The 9893-nt window shown below is 42.0% G+C and overlaps 1 protein-coding gene across 1 annotated transcript in view; it reads right to left on the bottom strand.

Moving 5' to 3' along the window:
• Window positions 1-1151: 1151 nt before the first annotated feature.
• si:cabz01090165.1 (uncharacterized protein LOC100333421 homolog) overlaps window positions 1152-9893 on the bottom strand; it is a 380989-nt gene continuing 372247 nt past the window's right edge. Inside the window, exons 17-18 of the mRNA XM_031741783.2 lie at window positions 6445-6494; window positions 1152-2523 (exon numbers count right to left, since the gene is read on the bottom strand). The gene's annotated coding sequence lies outside the window, so the exon portion shown is untranslated. The remainder of the gene's footprint in view (window positions 2524-6444; window positions 6495-9893) is intronic.

Below are 9893 nucleotides of genomic sequence, written 5' to 3'. Positions count from 1 at the left end.
CAGTAATATATTAAAATTACTGCTTTTTTAAAGTAATGTATCACTTTACCTTTTATACACAGTAGAAAACCGTTTACCACACGTCTCATTCATGTGTACAATCCTACATCTGCTTTAGTGAAAGCAAAGTTCTGGTTGCTTGGCTGGAGTCAGTGTTCACAGTGTTAGCGTCACTCTAGATTTTGGAGTCTTTCTAGTTTTATGTTAGGATATTTATAAAGGTCAGCATGTTGCTTTGGTCTTGTAGTGCTGTTAACTCTTGTACACAGCAGTAGATTGTTGATTCTGGACTGAGCAGTTTTGCTCTTTACCGTCACATTATTGTGTTTTTTTTTTAAGTGTTATTGTACGTAAACGTGACGAGACGACGTCTTTGCATTCAGTCGTGAATCTTGACTCCTGATTGTTTCTATCACAGTGACCGTGGATTCTAATCCTCTGGTTCACATCAAACCTTCAAAGATTAGCTTGTTCTGCTGAATCTTGGCAATTAAGAAGGTGCATACTCATTCTGACAAAGATGAAAACAGGTTTACATTTTTAGGGTTGGGTTTGGGTTACTACCTGTGATCACTTTGATTTCACAGGGTTAAAATGAAGCAGGAGACTCGTTCCTTCTTTCTGTCTCCAGAGGCCACGATGAATTTAGAATGGGCTGCTTAAATTTGCACCTGCCTTCACTTGGAACCAGCTGCAAAATCACCAGAATCTTAAGCAGCCGTTCCACTAAATGTATTTAAGGTTGTTCTAACTAACCAAGCAGCAGTTATTTCAGTCTGTAGGTGTTCTGCCTGCGCCTTACGTCTCTGTTTTGGACCAACACAATAACCTATTCTTACATTAAATATTTAATTCAGGTTGTTATATTGGACCTCTGAAGCTAAAGTACACAAACAGAGAAAAACCATTATTATTGCTAACATAGACTTAGTGTTTGGAGCTGTAGAGCTGTAATTACAGGAACACATTACAATCGATCTCTCTTTCTTAAAAGATTGAAAATGACTTTGTTTCTTCTGCATGGATGTGCGATATTACTGCTTGTAGTAAAGCAGGAAGAAATCCCTCTCAACTGCAGGATAAGAAACATAAACAGAGCGCTTCTGTCTAGAGAGAAGTCTTCTTCTGAGATTTGAATAACAACAAATCACTTTTTTTCCAAGAAAAATACCTTTTATTTCATTATAAATCCACATAATTGTATCTATGAAAGCATAAAATCCCCATTTCGCATGTTGTTGTGTTTTTTTCTCCTTATTGTGGTCATTAGTTTCGTTATATTCAAAGTAAATCATGGGTATCAAACCATCGAAGACTGTAAGGTGTATGTCGCATACAAACACAGACACTGTCAAACGGCAAAGAGGGGCATCGAGGGGGAGGGAGGAGGGGAGGACGGGGGACAGGAAGGGACAGCGCGAGTTCTGCCGGCCATTTTTAAAACCACTTGGTATATTTAACCGTCCCGAGTGCCAGCGTTTAGTGGTAGGAACACTTTTGGTCAAGTTCACCAGCGATGTGTTCACGCACAGCTGCTCTCCAGCGTTAGAGCGTTTTCACCGCTTTCACCGTCACGAGTAGAGACGCTGAATCACTTCCCACTGGTGCTCGTAAAGGCTCCGTCCTTCGGGACACCGATTTTAATTTTTTAATTTTTTTTGTAATATTCCAACACAGAGAGAACCGATCCACAATGGACGCAAACATACCGATTATGTCAACATTTTCTAAGTCATCCACAGCCAGAAGAGTTAGATTGGTAATACTGGAGGATATACAAGTCAGCTGTTCATCAGAGAGAAAAGGGGAGAGACAGAGTGATTAAGAGAAATAGAGCAAGAGAAGGCGGGGCAGAGGGATGAGATGAAAACATATGAGTAAAGTGCCAGAATTGTTCACGGTTTAGTTTCTTGACAGTTTGTCATTATCATAGATGCTTTGAGACAAGACGCTGACAATGTGCTCATATTTTCAATCCAAGGCCCAACATGGAGTTTCTAAGAGGTGTGTTTCCGGAAGTCTGGGTTTCCTCCCAGTGATGTAATAGTGCTGTCATAAGACTGTTGTAATCCTTTGGCATATGACTATATGCTGGGGAAAGAGAAGAGCGGTGCCACCAACCACTGACCACGAGAACATCCAGGGGAAATGTTGTCCACAGAAATCTGTTCTGTACATTCCCAGAAACAACGCGATCACACAAACACCCGTCAGATGATTGTTTACATCCTCGAAGGAAGAAAAAGAGCTTCTGTGAGGGTTTTATCTCGTTCCTCTGATCCAAAGTTTCGAGAACCAGTTAAGCACAGAACACGTGGGCTTCAAAGCCAAGATCCAGACCTGTATCCAACATGTCCATCCCAGCAGCATGGGGTCTTTTGCATATCAGCAGGTGGGCTTTGAATTCTCTGGCTCCAAAGGTCACATCCTGTGTGGGTCTGGTATGTCGTGGCATCAGAGGATAGTGTGTATCAAATTGTCAGGGCTCACAAGGAGGATGTTAACATACAACCCACGAGGCACCTGAAACAGATAAGAGATGGAGAGTGGTTCACAGTCAGTGACTTTTGATCCAAATAAAGAAGCATTAGGTTTGATTTCAGTTTTTGACTTAAGCGTCCTGAGTAAATTTTAAAAAAAGTGACAAATCCACATTCATCATCTCTGATATGTGAATAAAGGGACGAAATTATCTTAAAGTAAGACAGCTGCAACAGGTGATTATTTATCAGTCTTGTTACTCACAGAGCTATATTTTTATTTACATGACCAAACTAACGGGTGTTTTAACTAACCTGGAGGGAGTTTCTTCAGTCACAAGTTTTCTGCTTAATTATTACTGCCTGTCTAAGGAGCTTGGAAGGAAAAGCATCTGGACTTCTTTAAGCTGCTTGAAGACGTTTCACCTCTCATCCGAGAAGCTTCTTCAGTTCTAGGGTCAAATGGTGGAGAGTCCAGATTTAAGCCCTTTGGGAGTGTCCCCCCAAGAGGGACAATGGAGCCCCTAATGATCCTCTATCTAATCACACGAGCCAAGGTGTGAAGACAGGTGTAGGTCACAATCAGTCAAGATTTCGGGTGAGCACATTGGGAAACCTAGCCCCACCCTATCATGTGATATCCTGAGGTCAGAAGGCCCAGGATGTGAGTGGGCGTTAAGGCGTCTGGGAAGGGATCTCAGAACTGGATTATATATGGCAGACAGTTGGTGTCGTAAACCACCGCCTCTGTTCGAAGAAGGTCGTCCACAGTGGACACAGATGGCTCCCACAGGGCTTAAATCTGGGACTCTCCACCATTTGACCTTAGAACTGAAGAAGCTTCTCAGATGAGAGGTGAAACGTCTTCAAGCAGCTTAAAGAAGTCCAGACGCTTTTCTTTCCAAGCTCCGTAGACTACGATGACCTGGATGACTGAGAGCCTTCACAGTCATATTACTGCCTTTGTTTTTGCATTGAGCCAGTGACTCATTCTCCCATTTAAATTTTATTATATTTAATATTTATTGTTTTAAATAATACATCAATAGTACATCTGTACATCTATATACTTTTTGTGTGTGTCTGTATGTTACTAGTCGGTGTAACCACTGCTGATTGTGCTGTTGGCTATCTTGACCAGGTCCCTCATCAGTCTTTAATCTCATGAGTCTTATTTACTGGACTCTCCCTGATATATGCACAAGGTCTCCACAGGTGTCGGGTTTAGAAACACGACTATCTTCACTAATTTGTTACTTATGGACACCTGTAAAAGATCGCTTGTGTCATATTTAAATGAAAAAGACTTATCTTTTATCTGCAGGGTCATGTGATTTGAATGCAAACTGTGAGGCTGTTGTTGGTAGTTTTCAAACCAGTGAGTGAAAAGAAGGCACACAACACAAAGCACCCGAACAGGACACAAACCAAGCCTCCTATATGACAAACTTCACCACTATCCATCCCTAATATTGCTGCTGCCAACATGTCAGCTCACAGATGCGAGAAGAAAACCTCATGCGTATCTTTGAGAGACAGCAGCATCTGACAGAAGAGTGGCATTTGAAACCCATGGATGACAACACGTTGTGTGTATACATGCGATTTACTCTCTTACAAACATAGAGCTCAGTAAAATGTTCCATGAAGAAACAGACTGAATAATTAAACACTGTCCTAACAATTGTACAGTATTATATTTCTGTATTTACGGCTTCTTATGAACACTTAACTGGATTTAACTTTGTGTTTTGCTTCTTGTTTGTCTTTTTGTGGTTTAAGTGAACTTGATTTTCATGAGCTGGCCTCTTGGAGTGGAAGGCTTTATTTTATTTATAGACTGCAGCTTCCTTGAATATGTGCTTGTTCTTTGTTATTGATCCAACACACTTGAGGCATCCCATCTTATGGGGAAAAGAAAAAACATGCACATATCCTCTCCCACCTTGTACAAAAACACCAAAAAACAACCCACGGTGTGTGCTGCGGGGTTTTTTTGTTTTTCAGTACTGATGACTCAGTGACTGCTTGGCCAGTTTCTGAGATTTCAGGTTTTTAGAAAAGCTTTCCTGCATATACTTTGCTATGGAAACGATCCCCTTCTCACCCACAAACTCTTTTCTGCTTATATTTGAAATGCAAATACAGGGCATCCCAGCCCTTAGTATGGCAAAATAAATAAAGCTTTATTTTGCTACACTGAAAAATACTTCCAATCAAGGGAAATGAAGTCGTTCTGCTCTGTGCCAGGAACTGCAGTTCCTCTGCTGGCCACTTGAGGCTGGCAACCAGACTACAAAAAAGTGCTTGCGGTAGTTTCAGTCTTGAAAACAACTGTATTCAATTCAATTCAGTGTTATTATATAGCACCAAATCACAACAACAGTCACCTTGAGGTTCTTTATATGGTAAGAGAAAACCCTCCAATAATACAGAGAAAATGCAACAATCAGATGACTCCCTGTGAGCAAACGTTTGGCAACACTGGGGAAGAAAAACTCAGCTTTAACAGGAAGAAACATCTGCCATCGGCTCAGGGAGGCGGCAGCAATCTGGTTACTTAATTACTTGCATGTCTTTTATCCTGTTTTCCTTCTCTCTCCCCAACCAGTCATGGCAGATGGCCCCGCCCCTCCCTGAGCCTGGTTCTGCCGGAGGTTTCTTCCTGTTAAAAGGGAGTTTTTTCTTCCCACTGTCGCCAAAGTGTTTGCTCATAGGGGGGTCATATGATTGTTGGTTGGGGTTTTTGTCTGTATGGATTAATGTAGGGTCTACCTTACAATATAAAGCGCCTTGAGGTGACTATTGTTGTGATTTGGCGCTGTGTAAATAAAATTTAATTGAGTTGAATTGAATTGAACTTACTGGTTGTAGAGATTGTGTCTATCCTGACTCCAAACTAGGGCCTGACAGCTGAAGGCTCTGCCTCGAATCATACTTGTGAATACTTCAGGAACCACCAGTGAGCCAGCAGTCTGAGGCTGAAGTGTCTATTGGGGTAAATCTTTTTGCTTTTTAAATTTTCAGGTAATATAACTTACTTGATGTCTGATACGGACAGTCCAAGATTTTGTTGCTTTAAATTTGTAAAATAAAATTATACTTTCTTTTTCTTCAATAACTTACAGTTTACCAGCTTATCTAGCCAGCCTTGGCTGATAATGTTGCACTCCAGCATGGTGTCAGAAATATGATAAACTCTGCCTCCAAAAAGCATCATGGTAGTAGCTACTGTACAATCTTAATGGTTAAATTCATGAATCGATACATTAAAAGTGAAAAACCTTTGCATAGTGGCAAGTGAAATGCACCATCTGATAAATTATAAAGCTTGAAGCAAACTGCAGTCTTTTGTGAAAAGACATTGGGTTTAAATATCTTGGTGGCATTACTCAGCTAATGGGACAATATGAAGAATATAAAGAATTATGAAACACTGAATATGAAGATCAGTGCACACTGATTGAGAATGAAGTCGTATGTGATGACATCAATTAAAAACATGTGGCCTCTTGTCAGAAAGTGTTAATAGGATGGATGAGCAGAAAGCAAAGAGAGGAAGAAGAAAAGGAGGAGGGGAGGTGGAGAATGCTTACATAATGAAATAGAAGTCTTACATAATGGAGTGACACCAATCTGCATACTGTGGGGGATCAGGCCATTACATAATGGCCCAATAAAGACGAATAATGCTGTTTACTAAGGCAAGGCGATATTTACAGAGCACTTAGAGGCAGACAGACTCCAGGCCTGCTAATGGCTGCTGACTGCTACATTCTCCCTTCATCTCTTCCTCATTCACTCCATTTTCCCCCTCTCTCTCTATTAAAGCATGCTTGGCATGTTTCCAGCCCTCTCTCCCCTCAAGATGTTCTGACAGAGCATCTCTGGTGGGACGATGAGTGGTTACCCTCCAACCTGTGTGCATACGCGAGTGTGTTTGTGTGTGTGCTTGATCTCTCACCTCTTTCACCTCTTCTCCCTCCAGCGCTGTGAAGCTGAATGTAAGTAAATCTGAAAAACACACAACCAACAAAAAGTAACAACAAGATGGGATCAGAGTTCAGATATCAACCCATCGAGTAAGAAACACAGGGAAGCAGCTGTCAGGTCACGTCTAAAAGAAACCTAATCCACCTACAGGCACCTCTGAAGCTCACAATTTTCCACTTTATCCAGTTGAAGCCTGTTTAACTGATCAGTAAAAAAAATGAATAAGAGATATCGGGGTTTAGGGAACAGTTTGCAGGCGAGTATGAAGCAGTGGGAATGGCCCGCTCCGGGTCAGGGACGAGTTTAAGTATCTCAAGGTCTTGTTCAGGAGTGACAGGAGAAGGGAATGGGAGATCGACAGATGGATTGGTGCTGCGGCTGCAGTGATGCGGACGCTGCACCGGTCTGTTGTGGTGAAGAGAGAGCAGAGTGTAAAAGCGAAGCTCTCAATTTACCGGTCGATCTACGTCCCTACCTTCACCTATGGTCAGCTGTGGGTAGTGACCGAAAGAACGAGATCGCAGATACAAGCGGCGGAAATGAGCTTCATTCGAAGGACGGCTGGACTCGCCCTTAGAGATAGGGTGAGAAGTACGGCCATCCGGGAGGGGTTTAGAGTAGAGCTGCTGCTTCTTGACATCGAAAGGAGGCAGTCAAGGTGGTTCGGGTGTGTCCCACTGGGAGGAGGCCCCCGGGCAGACCCAGGACACGAAGGCGAGATTATATCTCTCACCTTGGGGGAGGTGGCCGGGGAGAGGGAGGTCTGGGCTTCTCTGCTTAGGCTGCTGCCAATGCGACCCGGCCCCAGATAAGCAGAAGAAGCTGGATGGATGGAGCTAATCTTAATTAGCTGCAACACCTTCCATCAGTGGGGCAGTTTGGATTGTACAGCATGATTCCTACCTCAGTGTATATATGCTGACATTTGGCATTACATTTCAACCATATCACACCCGTTTAGTAGCATTTTCTGACCTGCTTTATCATAGCGTTTAGCTGGATAATGAAGTATAACCACCAGCAGGGTGGATGAGGAGGCAGGTGTGGTGGCATCATAAACCCACAGACCGCGAGGCTTGCTCCTCATAAGCCCACTGCATTCTGTCACACAGTTGTGAAATTAACACAAGAGTTACTTGTTACATTTAACACGAAAGGTTTTCTTAAACGTCTTGGATTTGTAACATTCAAATGAAGTGTTTACTGACCAAAAATATTTGAAAGGCCTTCAATGATGCTTTTAAATGACCCATGCATCCTACTTGCAGTTTGACATCCCGACAAAACATTCATGGGGGAGTGGAAAGTAGATGGACTCTCAATTGAAGGCATCATTATTGCTTCCACAAATTCATCAATCCCTGCATCCATAACTCACAACCAACAGAAAAATGATGACTGTGATCATACTAGTTTCCCAGATCGAATAATCAATAGAGTCATTCTTGCTCACACAAGTTTGCCTTCACAGTCCCCCCCCCCCCCACCTTTCCCACATCACTGAGCTCTTATTTTCTCTCCATCTCTCTTTATCCCTCCATCTTCTCTTGTCAATAACTGTCTCGGGGCTCAGTGACTCATCTCCACTTCTCTCTCTGTGTGGTTGGTCGTTTTGCTTTATTTTTCTTTTTTCCTCCTCATCTGTCTCATGGACTAAATATACTAAGTCCATAATCCTCCCTTCTGTCTCTCTCTCTCTCTTTGGGCTGCTCTCTCCTTCACAATATAAACCCACTGTTGACAGCGTCGCTTTCTACTTCCTTGCCACATTTACGCAGGTCTTTTCAGATGGAGATTAACAAATAACGTTTGTTTTATTTTTTGTCAAAGGGTTTATGCAGCTATTGGCAATGTTATGCTGCAAATTATATTTCAAAGGCCTCCCTGTAAAAATAGATATCAGGAAACAGCAGAGCCTCAGTTGGGACTTCACTGCTTTCTCGCACTCACACAATTTTTTCAGTTTAAGCAGCTCTGTATAAAAGGAGTGGAACAAAAAGGGAAATAACTTATCTTTTAACAATTATGGTAAACAAATAATTGTGATTATTATTATTATTATATGGTTTTAAGGAAGCTAATACATCTATTATTTTAAGGAACATCACATTTAAAGAATGACAGCTTTCTAAACTACCTAATTTCATGTGAGGCTTTGCTGTAGAATGACAGATTACACGCTGCTGTCATACCTGAAGCTTCAAATAGTACCTTGGTGTGAAGCACAGGTATAGCACAGGTATGCACATCTAGCTGATAAACCTGACTGATGCCACCGACATGTTTCTTCATTTGGTGTTTCATACTTTATACTTTAAGGGTCTTTGTCTTGAAGTGTTGCACACCTTGAGATGAATGTTGTTGTAATTTGGTACTAAATAAATCTACCTGATCTGACATGTCCATACATGTCAGTATTGTGCTCTAGTGATAAATTCACACAAATTTCATAGTCCGTACTCACAAACCATTTCCAAGTAGAACCCGACCATGCCAGCAATACTCTTCACAACCTCTTTGTCACTTACATTTGCCACCTCCCTGTCATTCACAGCCTTCTAATGTCCTGCAATGTTCATTATATGTCAAGACAAAACCAAGCTGGAATATAATCGAGCCATTGCCATATGAAACAGAAGATGTCTGGTAGCACCAGGACTTCACCAAGTGTTGGCCTCCCATCACCAAGCATAACTGGCCACTGGTTAGTCAGTGATTTGGTCACTTAAGGGACAGAATCTGACATTTCCACCAGATGGATTAACTTTGTGTAACTAGACCAAGGCTGCTCTGAGTAAAAGTCATGACAAAGAAATGTACCTTGCCAAAAACAAGCCAAAAAGAAAAACTCTGTGGGGAGATCACCAACAACATCTTCTAACCAATAACAGAAACTCACCATCAGTGAAACATGGTGGTGGTAGTATCATGCTTCGCAGATGCTTATCTACAAGAGGTACATGAGTCGGCGGGAAGAATCATTAAGCAAAATACAGAGTGAAGAAAACTTAACCCAGAGTGTGATACTTAATCTCTGTACAGCACAGTAGCTAAGTGGTTTAAAGTAGGGCCCTTGCATGTGGAGCAGGCAGGGTTTACTCAAGGTTAATTCTCCTCTCATTGGGTCCGTGAAGAAGGTATGGGTTTACATCTGGTCTGGGTCGTGTGTTTCACAGGTAACTGCTAAAATTTAGTAACAGATCAATAAAGGATATCTACACCTATCTGAGTTTATCACACAGCAGAAAAGAAAACACTGGCACAGCTTTGGGGAAAGTCTCTGCTCGTCCTCGGGTGGCCCCAGGCTTATATCTCACAGAGGATCAGTGGAGAGACCTGAACATGGCAGCTCTGTCTGCTAAGGCAGCTGTTTACCTTGTAGACTTGGTGCTTACAGTAATTACAGAATCATGAATCATA

The sequence above is a fragment of the Oreochromis aureus genome, linkage group 14, assembly GCF_013358895.1.
Source record: "Oreochromis aureus strain Israel breed Guangdong linkage group 14, ZZ_aureus, whole genome shotgun sequence".
Lineage (NCBI taxonomy): Eukaryota > Metazoa > Chordata > Actinopteri > Cichliformes > Cichlidae > Oreochromis > Oreochromis aureus.
This window is presented reverse-complemented; position numbering and strand designations above follow the sequence as displayed.